This window comes from Salvelinus fontinalis, chromosome 32 (genome assembly GCF_029448725.1).
Source record: "Salvelinus fontinalis isolate EN_2023a chromosome 32, ASM2944872v1, whole genome shotgun sequence".
NCBI classification, from domain to species: domain Eukaryota; kingdom Metazoa; phylum Chordata; class Actinopteri; order Salmoniformes; family Salmonidae; genus Salvelinus; species Salvelinus fontinalis.
The window spans coordinates 24,390,248-24,410,147 of NC_074696.1; the positions used below are offsets into that span (position 1 = coordinate 24,390,248).

Below are 19,900 nucleotides of genomic sequence, written 5' to 3' on the forward strand. Positions count from 1 at the left end.
TTAACTCCTATAACGAGTCTTAACATGACCGGAGAAAGATTACTCCCAACACTAATGCTTGGAACAGGTGCGGGTCGGTGTCCTCCAGGCGCATGACGCAGCTCCAAAAGAGTGACTAGCTACAGGGTTTTTTAATTTATAGTGCCTGTGAACGCGCAATCGACCCCATTCAAATCGTCATCACGTAAAGGCATCCAGGGGAAGACGTAAGCAGTGTCCGTATACTCATAGGAATAACATTGGCTTTAAAACTGACTCCAGAACAGTGGCCAAAATTTCTGAAATCTGACTCCATGTCAGGGAAATTGCTGTAGAATGGGTTCTGTTCCACTTAGAGACAAAATGTCAACTCCTACAGAAACTTTAGACTGTTTTCTATCCAATAATAATAATAATATGCATATTGTACGATCAAGAATTTTGTAGGAAGCCGTTTCAAAAATTACACGATTACCATAAATAGTGACAACAGCGCCCCCAGCCTCAACAGGTTAACCGTGGGTAACTCGAGAATTTAAAAAAGTGTTTAAATCAGGTGGCAGTAAAGAGGAAAGGGAAAAATATTCAGAGGCAACTTAAAAGCAAAATGAAGGAGTACAAGGCAGCATACAAAGACAAATTAGAAAACCTTTTCAAGGACAAGGACAGTAGGAAAGGCAAGGGCTACAAACCATCACAGGCTACAAACCAAAGAGACGTTGTATGACTGTCGAAAATGACCTTGCTTTTGCAAATTATTTGGACAGTTTATATTATAGGTTTGCATACCGTGCCTTCAGGGGTGTTGATGATAAATTACTGGTCATGCTGAACAATATCTATGAACATTTAGAATATCTATGAACATTCATTGACTTCAATAGAGCGTTTAACACCATCCAACCCCACCTACTAGTGGATAAACTGGGGAATTTGGGTGTCAACTCTCTCCTGATCAAGTGGATTTATAGATTACTTGTGAACCGTACTCAACAAGTGAAGTTTAACTCTGCCATCTCTACATCTAGAATGGTGGATACGGGAGCCCCTCAAGGTTGCATACTTTCACCGATACTGTACACACTGTACACAAACGAGTGTCAAGCCTCTGGCACAGCCACAAGTTTTTTTCCCACCGCTGTTGTGGGTTTCCTCCACCCAGACCAAGCCTCTATTCAAGGTTTTGACAGAGAAACGGCTAAATTCGTCCAGTGGTGTGCAGATAACTGTATTACTAGGATATATTGGCACAGTTTTGCCGACTTTGTCTCGGGCCTAACAACACCAATGCCAATATAACCTCCAAACGGCGGCTCCTCTGGCATTATCACTTCATTCTACATCAGTAGATCGGCAGTGGCCTGCAGTGCCGGCTGCAATGTCAAACCAGCCCGTTGCTCACCCCACAGAACCCCAGAACAGCTACCGTAGCAGATAAGACAGCTATATGGCCATTACTAACCTACAGTCATTGTTGCTAACAGATGTTTTTACAATTCTGCTCAAGGGTCGTAGCACTCATTGCTCACCCCACATCGTTTCAGAACAGGCAGAGAAACATACACCTATACGTCCTTGCTATTGCTAACGGATGAAGTATTGCTATTGCTAACAAATGAAGTACCCTTTTTTCCTAAGAATGTAGCACTCAATGCTCACCCCATATAGCCCCAGAACGGGCAGCTGAACAGACACCTGCCTGGCCTGTATTACTAGCAAATGTTTCTAGCCTTGTGCTCAAGGGGTCCTAGCGCTCTCTGCACAGCCCACAGGAAGCAGGGTTTCCCCTCTCTCTCGCTGTCCTCATTTTCACACTGTACCCAGTTTCCGGTCTAATAATACACATGAAAGCCTTGGTAGTATGAATGAAATCAACATCCAGGCTCTTTGTGGGCCTGGCTGCCCTTTAGGGGATGTGGGCTGGGCATCCTGGAAGGTACCAGCCATGCCATGGTGTAGTTGTCCTCTGAGGCTACATCCACTTCCACAACCTAGATAGCTTGCATCTGACTGTCATTCCAGGACCGTGTGTGTGTGTGTGTGTGTGTGTGTGTGTGTGTGTGTGTGTGTGTGTGTGTGTGTGTGTGTGTGTGTGTGTGTGTGTGTGTGTGTGTGTGTGTGTGTGTGTGTGTGTGTGTGTGTGTGTGTGTGTGTGTGTGTGTGTGCTTGTGTGTGTGTGTACGTCAGTGCATGCGTGTTTCCGTGAGGAGCATCATGGCCTGGTTATTTTCCTCCTGTTATAATAAGCTAAGCTGACATCACTTTAGATCCATCCGGGAGGGAGAGGTCATTATATAGTGTGAGCTGGGTTGTGTTACCCTGGTGGTTGATTATTAGACTCACCCTGCATGGAGGGATTTCCTCTAGGGTCGGCTGGTCAGAGGACCACCTTGGGAGTTTTGGATCTCTCTCACATGGGCCCATAACACAACACAGATAGAACAGACCTATACTCTCACAGCAAGAACCATTTGACTTTCACCACCATTCACAGAATATGTCACCCTTCATAGACACCCATCTCTGCATTGATTCCTCCGGCCCTACTACTTTTGGGTGTTAGATTACAGTACACCTTAAGTTGGCTGGATGTCCTTTGGGTGTTGGACCATTCTTGATACACACGGTAAACTGTTGTGTGTGAAAAACCCAGCAGCTTTGCATTTCTTGACCCACTCAAACAGGTGCGCCTGGCACCTACTACCAAAGGCACTTAAATATTTTGTCTTGCCCGTTCATCCTCTGAATGGCGCACATACACAATCCATGTCTCAATTGTCATCCCCCCTCCTTTCCCCCCCACTCTTCCCCTCTCCTTTCCTGCCCTATCCTGCCCTCTACTCCCCTCCATTCACCTATCCTCTCCTCTCCTGCCCTCTCTTCTCCTCCCCTCTCCGGCCCTCTCCTCCCCTCTCCTCTTCTTCCCTCTTATCCCTTTTCAACTCCTGCCATCCCCTATCATCACCTCGAGGGTTGCACATTTTGGGGAATATTCAGAGGTGTAAACTTTCAGTGGGAATTAACGTGAATATATGGGAATTAAAGGAAATATAGGCAAATTAATATTAATACCATTTAAATGTAGATGTTTTTTGCATTGGATATATTTACCATATCATATATGTAACGTCTGCTTCCAACTCACACCCTCAAACACCTAGATCCCCTGAACGCAGCTCACTATCCAGATCCCAATCACCTGAATTCTAATCACCTGTTCACACACCTGTACGTCATTATCACACACTATTTAGTTCAGTTCTTTGCACTCCATCACTGTGAGGTATTGTTTGTTTTGTGACACATGCCTTTCAGAGCGCTGTTTGTCCTGTGATTGACTCCTCCCGTGTATGATAGTTTTTGCCTATTTCCTGCCTGTACTTTAGCCTATTGGATTTCCTGTTTTCAACCTATTGCCTGATCTCCCGGACTAGGTTACTAGCCTTCTCCCTGCCTGTTGCCCTTTTGGACCCCCTGTGTGTGACCTTCTGCCTGCCCCTGGACCCAAATACCTGCCTCCTCCTGTGGTCCTTTGCAATTAACTTCTTCTGGCTGCAGCCCGACACCGGTACACTTATGACAACATCCAGCTCAAGTGCAGGGCGCGAAATTCAAAAGATATTTTTTTTAAATATTTAACTTTCACACATTAACAAGTCCAAGACACCAGATGAAAGGTGCACATCTTGTGAATCAAGCCAACATGTCCGATTTTTAAAATGTTTTACAGGGAAGACACAATATGTAAATCTATTAGCTAATCACGTTAGCAAAAGACACCAATATTCTTACTCCATCAGTTTATGACTCCATCAGTAGCTATCACAAATTCGGCCAAATAAAGATAAAAATAGCCACTAACCAAGAAACAACCTCATCAGATGACAGTCTGATAACATATTTATTGTATAGCATATGTTTTTTTTGAAAAATTGGCATATTTCAGGTATAATTCATAGTTTACATTTCAGCTACAATCAGAAATTGCACCGAAAGCAGCCATAATATTTACAGACACCAACGTCAAATACCTAATTACTCATCATAAAACATTTCTGAAAAATACATAGTGTACAGCAATTGAAAGACAGGCATCTTGTGATTCTAGACAATATTTCCGATTTATTAAATGTTTTACAGCGCAAACAAAATGTAGCGTGATATTAGCATAGCCACAATAGCCAGAAACACTTGGGCGCCCACGACCAGTCAACATGCACGACAGATATTAGAAATAGCATCATAAAATGTTTCTTACTTTTGGTGATCTACCGTCAGAATGTTGGATAAGGTGTCCTTTGTCCAGAATAGTCGTTGTTTTGATCTGGAACGGCAAATATCCCTCTTCATTTACCATGGGCACTTGCCAAGTGACACGGATTACTCCAACGTCAACAAAGTTAGAAAACGGAACACGGCAAAACTCCCGAAAAAGTTTCAATAATCTGATTAAACTATATTGAAAAAACATACGTTACGATGATATGGTGACATGTATCAAATCAAATCTAAGACGGAGATGTTCGTATTTCATAACGACAGCTAAACAGAAGCCATATCAATGTCCTCTTTCGCGCGCTCCAGAAACAGGAAATGAACGGTCACGTCAAACAAAGACCTTTTATTCCACCTCTGACCAAGATCGACACGAAATTTCTTCTCTCACCGCATCTTGACAACCAAGGGAAGGCGTAGGAAGTGTTTGTAGACTCCTACGCCACACGCCCATTTATAGGCATGCAGTTGAACAGAGCATAGATTTCTGACATTTCACTTCCTGGTCAGGAAAAGTGCTGCAGAAGGATTTCTGTTTCACTCAGAGAAATAATTCAAACGTTTTTAGAAACTAGAGTGTTTTCTATCCAATTGTAATAATAATATGCATATTGTACGAGCAAGAATTGAGTACGACGCCGTTTGAAATGGGCACATATTTTCTGGCTACTCAATACGCCCCCTGCAGCCATAACAGGTTTAACACCTGCTGCGCCCTGCACTTGAAACCAGCTCTCCCCTCGTGTTCATTACAATATGGAGACAGAAACTTAAACCTTTTACCTTATAAGTAGAGATAATTGAAAATGATTAAATCCTTCCAATAGAAATAAAAAAACAATATAGTTATGAATTGAACTTTAATTAAATGAGTTGACATCACATGAGATGATTTCACTGAACAACGAAAGAAAGGGAATATTGAATGATCCCCAATGATCCATCGCATCTCCCAAAAATGTTTTCAACATACATCTGTAAAATTATAGACTAGAAACTAAAGCTTTGGTTGTCTTCCTCTCAGGCTTCCATGTCTTCTCCCTGGACCTCTTCAATGTCCACCTCTTGAACATCAGACTCTGAGGCCTCATCTTCGCTGTCACTTTCCAACCTTGTTGAGGATGGCTCGCTGTCAGGCTCAAAAGCCTCAAATTTGCCTGCATGGCCACCGATTTTTCAACACCTGTATTGGTTAGCCTGTTGGGTGCTTTGGTGTGTGTGTTCCCAAACAAGGACCAGTTGCGCTCTGAGAAGGCTGATGTTGGTGGGATTTGGAGGATGATGGAGGCAACAGGGGAAAGAGCCTCAGATCCACAAAGTCCCTTCCACCGTGTGGCTGATGAGATATGTTGGCACGACTGCCATATTGCATCTCCAATCCAAAGCCCTTGCTTGGAAGTGTACTTCGTCAGACTGCCAAGAACCTTGCCCTCATCCAGGCCAAGGTGGCAAGACACGGTAGTGATGACACCATAGGCCTTGTTGATCTCTGTAACAGACAGGATGCTCTTGCCATGTATGCTGCGGCGTGTATGGGCTTCAGGCAGAAGTCTTCATGCTTTTTGATGTATTTCAGAACTACGGTTTCCTCTGCTTGGAGCAACAGTGAAGCGGGTACGGATTTCTTCTCTTACATCTGCAAGCAGAGTCTTAACATCAGACAGGATGGCTTTGTCTCCCTCAAACTGTGCAATAGCTACTGCTATAGGTTTCAGGAGTGTCAGGCTGCTTACCACTCTCTCCCAAAATAAATCATCCAGGAGGATCCTCTTGATGGGGCTGTCCATATCGGCAGACTGTGTTATGGCCATTTCTTGGAGAGACTCCTTCCCCTCCAGAAGACTGTCAAACATGATGACAATACCACCCCAACCGGTGTTGCTTGCAGCTTCAATGTGGTGCTCTTATTCTTCTCACTTTGCTTGGTGAGGTAGATTGCTGCTATAACTTGATGACCCTTCACATACCTGACCATTTCCTTGGCTCTCTTGTGGAGTGTATCCATTGTTTTCAGTGCCATGATGTCTTTGAGGAACAGATTCAATTCATGAGCTGCACAGGCAATGGGTGTGATGTGAGGGTAGGACTCCTCCATTTTAGACCAAGCAGCCTTCATGTTCGCAGCATTGTCTGTCACCAGTGCAAATACCTTCTGTGGTCCAAGGTCATTGATGACTGTCTTCAGTTCATCTGCAATGTAGAGACCGGTGTGTCTGTTGTCCCTTGTGTCTGTGCTCTTGTAGAATACTGGTTGAGGGGTGGAGATGATGTAGTTAATTATTTCTTGCCCACGAACATTTGACCACCCATCAGAGATGATTGCAATATGACTGCTTTCTCTATGATTTGCTTGACCTTCACTTGAACTCTGTCGAACTCTGCATCCAGCAAATGAGTAGATAAAGCATGTCTGGTTGGAGGGGTGTACGCTGTGCGAAGAACATTCAGAAATCTCTTCCAATACCCATTGCCTGTGAGCATCAGAGGTGAACTCGTTGCATACACAGCTCGAGCAAGACATTCATCAGCATTTTTCTGACTATTTTCCTCTATTGAGTCAAAAAAACTTTGATTCCAGGAGGACCATGAGCTGTTGCTATCGATAAGGATTCATCATTTTACACCTCGAATAGAAGTAGAGGGACTTTGCTTGTTGTGAGCACTGAGGGAACTTTATGCACTTGGCCAGATGATTCAGCATCTTTGTTGCATTCCTCACATATGATTTGGCACAGTATTTGAAAATGTACACAGCTTTGATTCTACATTAGCTGCAGTGAAATGTCTCCACACATCAGATAGTTCCCGTGGCATTTTCCTGTGTAAGATTAGAAAAAAATGAGTAAAAAACCCCCATTACAATTCCATGTACAGATAAATAGTTAAGCAGTTAGATTAAACAACTCCTTTGTAAGATAAATGTTTTAAAATGGGTCATGTATGGAAACAGGTGAATTAACACTCCTCAGTTAGCAGGCTCAAGCAAGCTAAAACCCACATGGTAACAAAAACTAAGTAGCAGATATTGTTAACAAGTTAGAAATAATTTAAACACACTTTGCTGTAGTCTACTATTTACTAGTTAACAAAAAATCATGCATGTCATATAAAATACACTGCTCAAAAAAATAAAGGGAACACTAAGATAACACATCCTAGATCTGAATGAATGAAATATTCTTATTAAATACTTTTTTCTTTACATAGTTGAATGTGCTGACAACAAAATCACACAAAAATTATCAATGGAAATCAAATTTATCAACCCATAGAGGTCTGGATTTGGAGTCACACTCAAAATTAAAGTGGAAAACCACACTACAGGCTGATCCAACTTTGATGTAATGTCCTTAAAACAAGTCAAAATGAGGCTCAGTAGTGTGTGTGGCCTCCACGTGCCTGTATGACCTCCCTACAACGCCTGGGCATGCTCCTGATGAGGTGGCGGATGGTCTCCTGAGGGATCTCCTCCCAGACCTGGACTAAAGCATCCGCCATCTCCTGGACAGTCTGTGGTGCAACAGTGGATGGTTGGTGGATGGAGCGAGACATGATGTCCCAGATGTGCTCAATTGGATTCAGGTCTGGGGAACGGGCGGGCCAGTCCATAGCATCAATGCCTTCCTCTTGCAGGAACTGCTGACACACTCAAGCCACATGAGGTCTAGCATTGTCTTGCATTAGGAGGAACCCAGGGCCAACCGCATCAGCATATGGTCTCACAAGGGGTCTGAGGATCTCATCTCGGTACCTAATGGCAGTCAGGCTACCTCTGGCAAGCACATGGAGGGCTGTGCGGCCCCCCAAAGAAATGCCACCCCACACCATGACTGACCCACCACCAAACCGGTCATGCTGGAGGATGTTGCAGGCAGCAAAACGTTCTCCACGGCGTCTCCAGACTCTGTCACGTCTGTCACATGTGCTCAGTGTGAACCTGCTTTCATCTGTGAAGAGCACAGGGCGCCAGTGGCGATTTTGCCAATCTTGGTGTTCTCTGGCAAATGCCAAACGTCCTGCACGGTGTTGGGCTGTAAGCACAACCCCCACCTGTGGACGTCGGGCCCTCATACCACCCTCATGGAGTCTGTTTCTGACCGTTTGAGCAGACACATGCACATTTGTGGCCTGCTAGAGGTCATTTTGCAGGGCTCTGGCAGTGCTCCTCCTGCTCCTCCTTGCACAAAGGCGGAGGTAGCGGTCCTGCTGCTGGGTTGTTGCCCTCCTACGGCCTCCTTCACGTCTCCTGATGTACTGGCCTGTCTCCTGGTAGCGCCTCCATGCTCTGGACACTACGCTGACAGACACAGCAAACCTTCTTGCCACAACTCGCATTGATGTGCCATCCTGGATGAGCTGCACTACCTGAGCCACTTGTATGGATTGTAGACTCCGTCTCCGTGCTACCACTAGAGTGAAAGCACCGCCAGCATCCAAAACATCAGCCAGGAAGCATAGGAACTGAGAAGTCACCACCTGCAGAACCACTCCTTTATTCAGGGTGTCTTGCTAATTGCCTATAATTTCCACCTGTTGTCTATTCCATTTGCACAACAGCATGTGAAATTTATTGTCAATCAGTGTTGCTTCCTAAGTGGACAGTTTGATTTCACAGAGGTGTGATTGACTTGGAGTTACATTGTGTTGTTTAAGTGTTCCCTTTATTTTTTTGAGCAGTGTATATTCACCCCACCCAGTAGTGTAATCAAAACTTACCAGAAAGCATGTAGTCCTTGGCTCTGACAGTGTTGGAGTGTGGGTTCAATAGCATCTCATTAGTGTGCAAGATCTTGAGAATCGGCTGTACATGTGATGGAAGAATGCACTGCTCATGCAGAGGGTTGCAATTCTATTGAATTGGGGACAGTTTAACCAAAATATGCTACAAGACCTAGTATTGCCTTATGTGTATCCTTCTAAAATGGTTCACTGTTATAAGCTAACTTTTTAGATAAATTTAAGAAAAAGTTCAAAATTACCGGAAAGTTTCCGACCTTTTGCAACCATAATCACCTCTCTTCCGCTCCCCTCACCTCCCCTCTCCTCTCTTGCCTTGTCCTCCCCTCTCCTCTTCTCTCCTCCCCTCTCCTCTTCTGCCCTCCCTCTTCTGCCACCCAGCTGTCCAGACAGGGAGGTGATGGCTGCCAAGTGGCCCTGTGGAGCGCAGATTAGATAGTGCCACTGCCTGAGTAAGACAGGCGGAGGAGCTGTGTGTGCGTGCTTGTGTGTGTGAGAGAGAGTTTTGTGTGTGTGTGTGTGAGAGAGAGGGAGAGGGAGAGGGAGTGTGAGAGACACAGCCAGTGTTGCCAGTGTTAATGCAGTCCTCAGAAGCACTCCAGCCTGTCAACACAACCCCTGGACCGATGTTATATAAATCTGTTCTACAGACAACAATGCACTCTGCTAGCCAAAGCAGTGTATTTGTGTGTGTGCGTGCATTATGTTTTCATTTCTACATTAGAGTATATCTGTTAGCGTCAGCATGCGAACACACAAACACTATGCTAAAATGTTGCAAAAAGTACAACACTGTTTATACGTCAGCTGTGTAGTTTGCCACATTAATGTATGTGTCTGGTTTACACCCTGTTCTATTTACCCAGCAGTCTGTGTTTGTTTTGGGTCTTTGTGCTTGTAAAACTATAGTTGTGACCGTTCGTATGTGTGTGAGCATTTGTTTTCTCTCCACGCATAGCCTGCTTTACTTCAATGCTCTATCGCTTAGTGTTGCGCCAACACATCTCAGACAGGACAGGAAGTGGGGTGAAAAGCTCCTCCGCAACCTGCAGCTGAATTCCATAACAGAGTGCCACATTTTACTGGCAGGGAAAAAGAAAGTGAGGGGGCAGTTGAACATGAAGGGGCCAAGGGATACCTACCCCTGTCTGCCTGCTTCTGGGGACTGGGGCAGGTACTGGGGCTTGGGGTTAAGGCTGGGGCTAAGGCGGGGGCTGGGGCTGGGCATGACGGGGTGGGTTGGAGGAATGATTACCTCAGCGGTGCACTGTCTGCCCGGACGGGGGTGGAATACAGTGGTGCGCTTCAACCACCCGCCTTCCAGGACGCCACTGTTTATTTTTGTCTATGGGCTGATGGGAAATGTGACTGCTGCAGAAACAAACTGACACCCAGTGCAGCCAGCAGACCAGAGCTGGAGCCAGAGAACCAGGAGCAAACAGCCAGGACCAAGCAGCCAGGGCCAGGCAGGGTGGAGGCCGGAGGGTAAGGGGGGTTATTCACAGTGTTTCAGAGCTGTTAGCTGGCGGAGGCGCGTGGCGGTGATACGATGGAAAAGATGGCGAGTGCGTGACCAATGTGAGCTGTGGCCTGTTCCACCAGCCCATAATGTTCACAATGGGTTTAAAAACCTTCCAAAAGAGACATAATCGCAAGGTAATTCAGCATTCATGCCCGTCTGCCACATTAATTCACCCCCATTTCTGTCGGAGGCAACGCACTGTATTTCCATTGTCCGTGTCATTTGTTATTTCATGGATGTGTGTAGCTATCGCAGAATGTCATATTTTTTATTTGGATTTTATGTTTTGGCCCAGTTTATGAATGTGCCGCTGGTGTTGTTCATGCTGGTTTGTTAGTCTAATGCAGAACCAGCAACCAGCTCAATGCCTGGTTCACATGATTTTGGAAATGAGGCCCTTTATCTACTTCAGATGAACTCCTGGATAACATTGTTATGTCTCTGCGTGCAGTTTGAAGGAAGCTGCTAACTAGCGCCAGCTCAATTGCTAACTAACATTAGCGTAATGACTGGACGTCTATGGGTATCTACTAGCTAGTAGATACCCATAGACTTACAGTCATTGCAGTAAAAAGTTAAAACTTCCAGTCATTGATGAAAAAGTTCATCTGACTCAGTGGAAGTACTGCCGATAAAGGGCCTCATTGCCAAAATCCCAAAGTATCCCTTTCTCAACCCACTCCCATTGAGTCACACAGTCAACTAGGCAGGGAGCTGCCCTAGCCATGCGTTATGATAATCGGCCTGGTCTGTTTTCACTCACCAAAATCTTTATAACCATTATAAACGTCAGTGAGAATAAAACTCTATGACCCAACTCATTATGTATTATATACATTTCAACCAAAGCATAACTATAAAGTATAAATAAAGTAACATTTTATCGGTCAGGGGTTTTGCGTTTGCCATGCAAAATAAGAACCATACTGTTACACGTTGCTGCAGACCATAATTCAATAGGTGACTGGCTTCTATTTCTGCGTTCAAGGTTATTTTCATTCTTTAATTGTTGTACAATGCTCTGTGTCAAATGTTGAATTACTCGTTAAATTAAACTGGCTCGGGGAAGACATTGTAACATCTCTGAAACATTCAGTCAGTCTGGCTGTCTCTGTGTGCCGTCGTTGGTACAGTCAAACGGAGTGGAAGGGGGTTTGGGTAGAAGTACTCCAGACGACTTTTGATCCTATGTAACTGACTCGGGTTTGAACCAGGTCTTCTGCTAGCCACAGAAATAGGTTAGCCCACGGAGCTGAAGCCTAGGCGTTAGCTCAGGGAGCCAATGCAAGTATTCAGGTCTCAGGCAACCAACCGTAAGCACAATCACAAGCTCGATTCCGCACCACCTCGCCTAGCGGTTAAGAGCATTGGGCTAGTAACCGAAAGGTGTCTGCTAAATGACTACAATTGCAAAATATTTGCAGAGTTGAGTCAAACTCTGACCCATGGGAACAGCTGGACAGCGCACATCTCATCTTGTCACATCCCTCTTTTTAATCTGTTCACCACACAAGAGTGGAATGTCCACCAGGGTTGATGCTGTGGAAATGTGTTTGTTTACGCTAGCAGTCATAGTAATGGCCATAGGCTCTGTGAGAGCGGGACACACTCATTTCACCCAGTGGGCAGTGCTATACGTCATGGCCAATGTAGATTTCAGCACGCGTACTGGTGCACACAGTGTAGAGAACAAGCTGAACACTCGCGTCCAGATTGTGGAATCTATTTAACACACCGCTAAACCATAGGGTACGGGTTGGCTAAGCCTAACTATGTTACTGTATCATCAGAGAGCCACAAAGATGAAGTAAACAAATGTAATTGCTGAATTCACATGGTTTGCTATTTCATGCAGCCACAGAATAGAAAGAAACATAAACAAAAAAATGTTTTATCTGAATTTTGCATTGTTTAAGGTTGAGAGATATCATTCACGCAAAGTAATGATACTGGGTGAGTAAGTATGCATCCAGGATAATATGGTAAAGTTGTCCTCGTGTATAGTCCCTCAAACAAATAAATAAGACCAAGAACATCCAAAATCCATCAGATTAAATTATTTGGATTATAATATTTTTAAACTTTTACCCCCAATTGGTAGTTACAGTCTTGTCCCATCACTGCAACTCCCGTACGGACTCAGGAGAGGCGAAAGTTGAGAGCCATGTGTCCTCCAAAACACAACCCTGCCAAACTGCACTGCTTACTGAACCCAGAATCCACCCGCACCAATGTGTCAGAGGAAACACTGTACAACTGGCGACCGAAAGTCAGCTTGCAGGTACTTGGCCCGCCATAAGGAGGTCCTAGAGCGCGATGGGACAAGGTCATCCCGGCCAGCCAAACCCTCCCTAAGCTGGACGACGCTGGGCCAATTGTGCACCGCCTCATGGGTCTCCTGGTCACGACCGGCTGTGACTCTGCCCGGGATCAAACCCAGGTCTGTAGTGACATCTCAAGCACTGCAATCTAAAGCACTGCCTTAGACCACTGTGCCACTCAGGAGGCCATGAAAAGTATTTAATGAAGCCAGCAACGCAAATAATTCTCTACAGTGATTGACAGTATACAGGTATTATTGCAAACCAGAAATTAAATCTTGTCATGATCAGTTTCTTATATTTCATTCAGGGAAATGTTGTAGATTGGTTTGATAGTGCCATTGGCATTGTTGGTTGGCTAGCAAGGAAAACTTCACTTCTGGGAAAACTGGTCCAGTCACATGGTAGCTAGCTATGGTTAGTTCAAATAAAGCAAAATGCTGTACTAATATGAAAGTGCAATTGTAAACTATAAAGTATAAACATAGCATTATTTAGAAATGAGGTCCCAGGCGGAGGGTTCTCGTTTGAACGTAGACCCGAATTGGACAGTCCGTGCACTTTGAAACCCATGGTGACGTATAGCACCGCCCACCAGGCAAAATGGCGTGAAAAGAGTGCATCCCCTGTGAGAGTGTGGCACTGTTTTTATACTGTTGCACCTAATGTAGTGAGGGCATTATGCCTCACCTCTTTCCTCCTCCTCTCCTGTCATTTGTTTTAATTAAACTGTCTTCGTTCACTTAAGATGACAGACGGAGTGGAAAATGCGACATTGTTACAGCTTTTGGTTCGGTCGGTCGAACGCATTGGTTATTCCAGAAATGAGTGTAGCTGAATCCAGACTGACAGCACGTCACTGAGGAGAGCATCTCCATCTAATGAGGACATGATTGCTTTGGCCCTGTGTCACTCAAAGCACAAGTCCCACCCCATCCTCCCAGTACAGCAGAGCCAGAAACAACTAGGTGGTCCTAATAACGTAGGCAGGGTACTGAAACTGGAACCCAAACTAGGTAATAAATAAAGAAAAAAATGTTTCCCGCACATCGTAATTTGGAGGTTTATATAAATGAGGGGTTTGAGTTGGTGGCCAAAGCACTGCTAGCTTCATGTTGGAACACATGAGGCTCAAACTAGGGCTCTGGTCGGCAGCAGAAGTCCTCTGTCTTTACTACACACCATACAAGTCATTGACCTGACAGCAACATTACCAGCATTCTTTTTTCTACTTTCTTATTTTTTTACTCCCTCCCTCCTTCAGTCTCTCCTATCCCTCATGTTATGCCCCAGCATTCCCTCCCTCCCTCCTTCAGTCTCTCCTATCCCTCATGTTATGCCCCAGCATTCCCTCCCTCTCTCCTTCAGTCTCTCCTATCCCTCATGTTATGCCCCAGCATTCCCTCCCTACCTCCTTCAGTCTCTCCTATCCCTCATGTTATGCCCCAGCATTCCCTCCCTCTCTCCTTCAGTCTCTCCTATCCCTCATGTTATGCCCCAGCATTCCCTCCCTCTCTCCTTCAGTCTCTCCTATCCCTCATGTTATGCCCCAGCATTCCCTCCCTCTCTCCTTCAGTCTCTCCTATCCCTCACATTATGCCCCAGCATTCCCTCCCTCTCTCCTTCAGTCTCTCCTATCCCTCATGTTATGCCCCAGTATTCCCTCCCTCCCTCCTTCAGTCTCTTCTGTCCCTCACATTATGCCCCAGTATTCCCTCCCTCCCTCCTTCAGTCTCTTCTGTCCCTCATGTTATGCCCCAGCATTCCCTCCCTCTCTCCTTCAGTCTCTCCTATCCCTCACATTATGCCCCAGTATTCCCTCCCTCCCTCCTTCAGTCTCTTCTGTCCCTCACGTTATGCCCCAGCATCCCCTCCCTCCCTCCTTCAGTATCTTCTGTCCCTCACGTTATGCCCCAGCATCCCCTCCCTCCCTCCTTCAGTCTCTTCTGTCCCTCACTTTATGCCCCAGCATCCCCTCCCTCCCTCCTAGTCTGGTCCCATGGTTGTGGCTGGAGTGTCAGACCAGACCGACGGCAGCCCCTTATTCGGCTGGGGAACTACCTTCCCTTCTCTTTCCTTCCTTTGCGTGTAGATGAGTCGTTGTGCTCCGTGCCCAATTGCAAAATGAACATCTGGCCTGCATATTGGTTCCATGTGTGAAAATGAGATCAGCCCAAATAATGACCAGACTCAATCAGGGACCTGGGAGAAAGAGTAATGCATGGTGCTCTTGATTTGTTAGACAGTCCAAATTGGCAGCACCTTATATAATTAGGGAGCAATTGGCTGAGATCAGACTGGTTTCGGACCCTGAACAATCATTAATTTGGACCCCCGTACGTTCCCCTACGTCCCGCCTTTGCCCCTCCGACCCCATCCAGAATATTTGCCAAAGCGCTATCAGCTGTTAGCTATTTGTCAGGAACCTCCCTCATACCGGACTTAATTGTTTTAGACAAACAAGCAAGCTTGTGGCCTAGTCTTTTATACAGGAAGACATGGCTGCTTTGATCCATACAATATTCCTCAGTAGAGCCTCAGAGCTATTTACCAGGGAGATTTATTCACAGACAAACAGTGGAGCAACTATTCCCTGTTCCCTGACTATAGCCTACAGAATCGGCCAGTTCATATCTCTAGGCTCCCCTTCTGCATTCTCTACGGGAAAACAACAACCTCCACAATGGTTCACTTCACTGTGGTCATGAAATGCTGATTAAATGCACTTTTATTTAACAATCAACCTTAGTGTTTTGTTCTTACTGAAAAGTTATTTTCTCTCTCCATCCTCTCATCAAAGTGCTAAACATATGCTAATTAAAAATATTTTTTTAAGTGTTTACCCTTTTGCCGGTAATTTAATTTCCGATTTTCCAATCCAGGTGCTGATGTAAAAAAAAAATGGGCCGCTGTGATGTGCGGTTGAATGACGTTGTGGAATTAGCATGATCTGTATTGGCAGCTGTACAATTCTATCCTCTTTGGCTGGGAGATGGGATTGTTCTGATGAGAGTGTACGAGTCATCACTGTTTACCGCTCCATTCCAAAACTGGACATGGTTTTATTGGGGGATGTTCTATTCCACACTCCACATAAAAATCAAGGCCAGAAAGTGGTCAAATATTATGTTCCGGAGAGCTGGTACAGTCAGACATTGAAGTCATTGTCCAGGATTTTCCCTTCAATATCTGAACAGTCCGTCGACTAGAGGATGACATATAAAGGAGGATGATATAAATCCCGTCCCAATAACACATTCCATCCATGAATGCATTGAGATTGTTAGGGCAATAGGACTTTTTCTGTTATTATCTGTCCTTTGTGTAATACAACATACATTAGGACAACACTACTAGATTAAGATGTAGGCTGAGGCCACTCTCTGGAGATTCCCAGTCTGTCCCAAATGGTATCCTATACCCTATATGGTGCACTACTTTTGACCAGAACCACGTGGGCCCTAGTCAAAAGTAATGCACGATATGGGGAATAGGGTTTCATTTGGGACGAACCCATTGTAACCCTGATTGACTGTAGCCTCCACTATGTCATGTCAGACACTGGGTTTCCTCTCAGTCAGACAGAACAACATGGTTGTAGAGTGTAAAACAAACAAGCAGGCTCCCGCCAAGGAGCTGCTCGTCTCGTCACTACACGACCTGCTGTGTGTTCTGTCTGGCACTCTGCCCAACATCTTACACTGCTACACTGCTGAGTGTGTGTGTATTTGTGTGTGTTTGTGTACACTGCTACACTGTCACACCACAAGTGCCTCCTCCCTCTCTCTAACCAATATTCAGGAATTTAACCTGTCTATCCTCCTTCCTTCTAAAGTAATCGCCTTATCTCTCTATAGCCCCTGGGACATCACGCTACCGCGCCACACCCAGCGCCACACCTCGATCATGTTCTGTCTCAGCGCTCTCTCTCATTGTAATTGGAAGAGTAGCTGGTAGGGCTACACTCGCTGAGCTGTTTTTACTCTCGCTCTTACTCGCTCAGCCCTGCTCTCTCTCTCTCTCTCTCTCTCTCTCTCTCTCTCTCTCTCTCTCTCTCTCTCTCTCTCTCTCTCTCTCGTTCTCGGTCTCTCGGTCTCTCGGTCTCTGTCTCTCTTGTCTCTCTGCCCATGCTATGTTTGAAGAGGGGCCTGTAAATGAGAAAGGGAGAGAAGCAAAGAGATTTCCGGGGTGTGATAGAGTTGTGTTATTTTTATTAAAATATGCTTTAGCCATGGAATGTGCATTAGCTGTAGATGATTTCCTATTAGAGGCTTATCTGCAAGGCATTTGGCTCAGGGCCTTCTGGCCTAGGTACTATGGTCTGTTTCCCAACTCAATGAGGGGGAGGAGAGGGTGAGAGATACAGGAACGGAGGGGGAGAGAGAGAGAATAGGGAGAGAGAAAGAGAGAGAGGGGGAGAGAGGGAGAGTGAAAGTTAGGTACAGGGGGACAGAAAGGGAGAGAGAGAGACAGAGAGAGAGAGAGGGTGAGTGAAAGATAGGGACAGGAGGACAGAAAGGGAGAGAGAGAGAGAGAGAGAGAGAGAGAGAGAGAGAGGGAGAGTGAAAGATAGGGACAGGGGGACAGAAAGGGAGATAGAGAGACGAAAGGATAGCGAGTCTGTCCATACAGAGTAGAGGAGCAGGGGAATTCACCAAACGCTGCCATAGAAACCCTGGTCGTCCATGGCACCATTGGCTGAGCCAGTGACGCGGAGCGGCAAGGTCCAAAGCTCCCCAAGATACTGTCATTCTACTGAGTAAAAGGAGAAAACGTGAAAGTTTTCTTAAAAATGCAGTTCGGGATCTTGAGTACTTACAAATTCGTAACATATTGTATGAATTGGAATTCATAACCCCATCATACAAAATGGATGACGCAGTACACAATGGTGCATATTTTTCGTGGACTCGTTTTGGCTCGTCAGCACTACTTTCAAAAATTGTGGCTGAAATTGTACAAAAACTCTGGAGCATCACTTTAATTCTCAAATCTTCTCTGTTACAGGTGATAAATGGGCAGAGGACACTTACCTTTGGGACATGGGTAAAAAGATGGAGATAGGATGGGTGTGAGAGTGCTGAAGTTTAGGTATGGTTAAAAGTATGTTTAGCTGAATTATTGGATCAGTGTGGTGTTTGAGTTGGGGCATAACTGGGGAGTTTTCACTTAAACACATCTAATGGAATCCTGCTTACGGAATCTATCTACCATCTCGGGGGTATTTTAAGGTTTGATAAAGATAACTTATTTGTCACTCACTTTTCACCTTTTTTTTCACCATCATAAAAAGATGCTACCCTTTCCTGTTGGGGAGAGCTCTGGCATTATACATTCTATTTGTTTTTCATCAGAAGTTATTCCTCCGTATGGTTTTGGTTCAGTCCTCGAGAAGATTTCCCCCGTCGACTTCATCTACAAAAGATGGAAACTTTTTTGTTTTGGAGAGCAAACTTTTGCCAGAGATACTGCTGCCTTAAAGGTGCAATCTGTGATTTGTACATAGATTTTTATACTTTTAAGTGAATCTTAAGGAATATAACTTATGAATGCTTCAACTGTTTTACCCCATGACAACTCAAAATATATGCTTGTTTGTAAACAATGCAATTGTAAAGAAACACTGTGTATCTTTTAAACATGGTTAAAACTATCATTTTATCTCATGGTTGGTCAGTCCTTGCATCCATAGCGCTGTCTATGAATGTGATTGGTTACATTTTTCCAGCCCCCTATCTCAGCTGTTTACCCAAAAAGTGGAAAATTCTGTTGTTGTTTGAATTACACTCTGCAGCTTTAAGAACACGATAAGTGAGTATCCCTGTGACAACTAGAAGTGCTCTCACTCCCAGCCACACACAGAGTTCCCCTCGGGAGCAGTGAAAATAATAAGAGTTGCTGTTGCGTAACATCCTCGGGTTACGTACGTTATTGTGAGTGATACAGTATTCTAGAATTCCGACACTTGTTGCAGCCAAAAAGCCTGCAACCCTGACCTCCAACAGAAGTTCTTAGAAGCTTGTAAAAGCCATGCTCACAAATCTCTGCATTCTTCCCAGCTGGTTCACGCTGCTGGCTGGCTGGGAGTGTGAGAGCTAGTTGAGGCTCTCTAAATGTGGTGTTCATTTTCATTTTTATAGCAGGCCTCATTAGGGACGTGTATGTTTTCACAAACAGGTTATTCCCGACTGCAGATGTTAGCGCTGCTTGCTAGATGCTAGCGTACTGTAGCAGGGTGGTGGATCTGCTCGGCTTCTTGGCTCTCGATTCAGGACTACTGCAGACTACCTCATATCACCAGGAGCAACGCACACACTCACCAATAATTGATTCATATTCAAAATCCTATTTCACCTAACCCCTAAACTTAACCCGAACCTTAACTCTAACCTTAATCTCTAATCTCTAACCCTAACTCCTAACCCTAACCCCTAATCCTAATTCTAACCCTAAACCTAACCCTTAACTCTAAAATAGCCCTTTTCCTTGTGAGGACCTGCAAAATGTCCTTAATTGTCAGCATTCTCCTTGGTTTACTATTCTTTTGAGGACTTCTGGTACTCACACACACTCACACTCACACACAGACACATTCACATTCACACTCACACACACACATACACACACACACACACTCACACACAACATAACAGCAATCCGTCTATAACGTGTCTGCTTCTTGTACCTGTTTTTTCAACCTGGATCCCAGTTGTGTTTTTGAACAAGAGAACAGCTTTTTAGCAGTATCTTTGCTGTTTTACATCAATGTAAATTATGTTTTTGAACTAGAGGACAGAGTTTTGGAAACAAACGCACTCTCAATAACAGCAAGCTGTTTACTGTTAGGGTTTTAGCACGTTAGGTAACTCCTGAATGGAAAGTAGCCCACATGCGTGCCAAGGTGATAGAGAACTGAGGCTTAGCTGAGTTGACAGTCACAACCTCACCCCACAAGCTGCCTGCTGATTGGCTGCTGTGAAGGTGTGTTTGTTTCAAAGCCAAGGCCTTATTCGTTAATTTGTATGCGTGAGTATACTATGTTCATGTGTGTGTGTTTTTTTTATGT

The 19,900-nt window shown here is 44.9% G+C and overlaps 1 protein-coding gene across 1 annotated transcript in view; it reads left to right on the top strand.

The window, feature by feature from the left end:
• The window catches only part of trps1 (trichorhinophalangeal syndrome I), a 197,586-nt gene that overhangs the window by 109,381 nt on the left and 68,305 nt on the right, over positions 1-19,900 (top strand). The window lies entirely within an intron of this gene.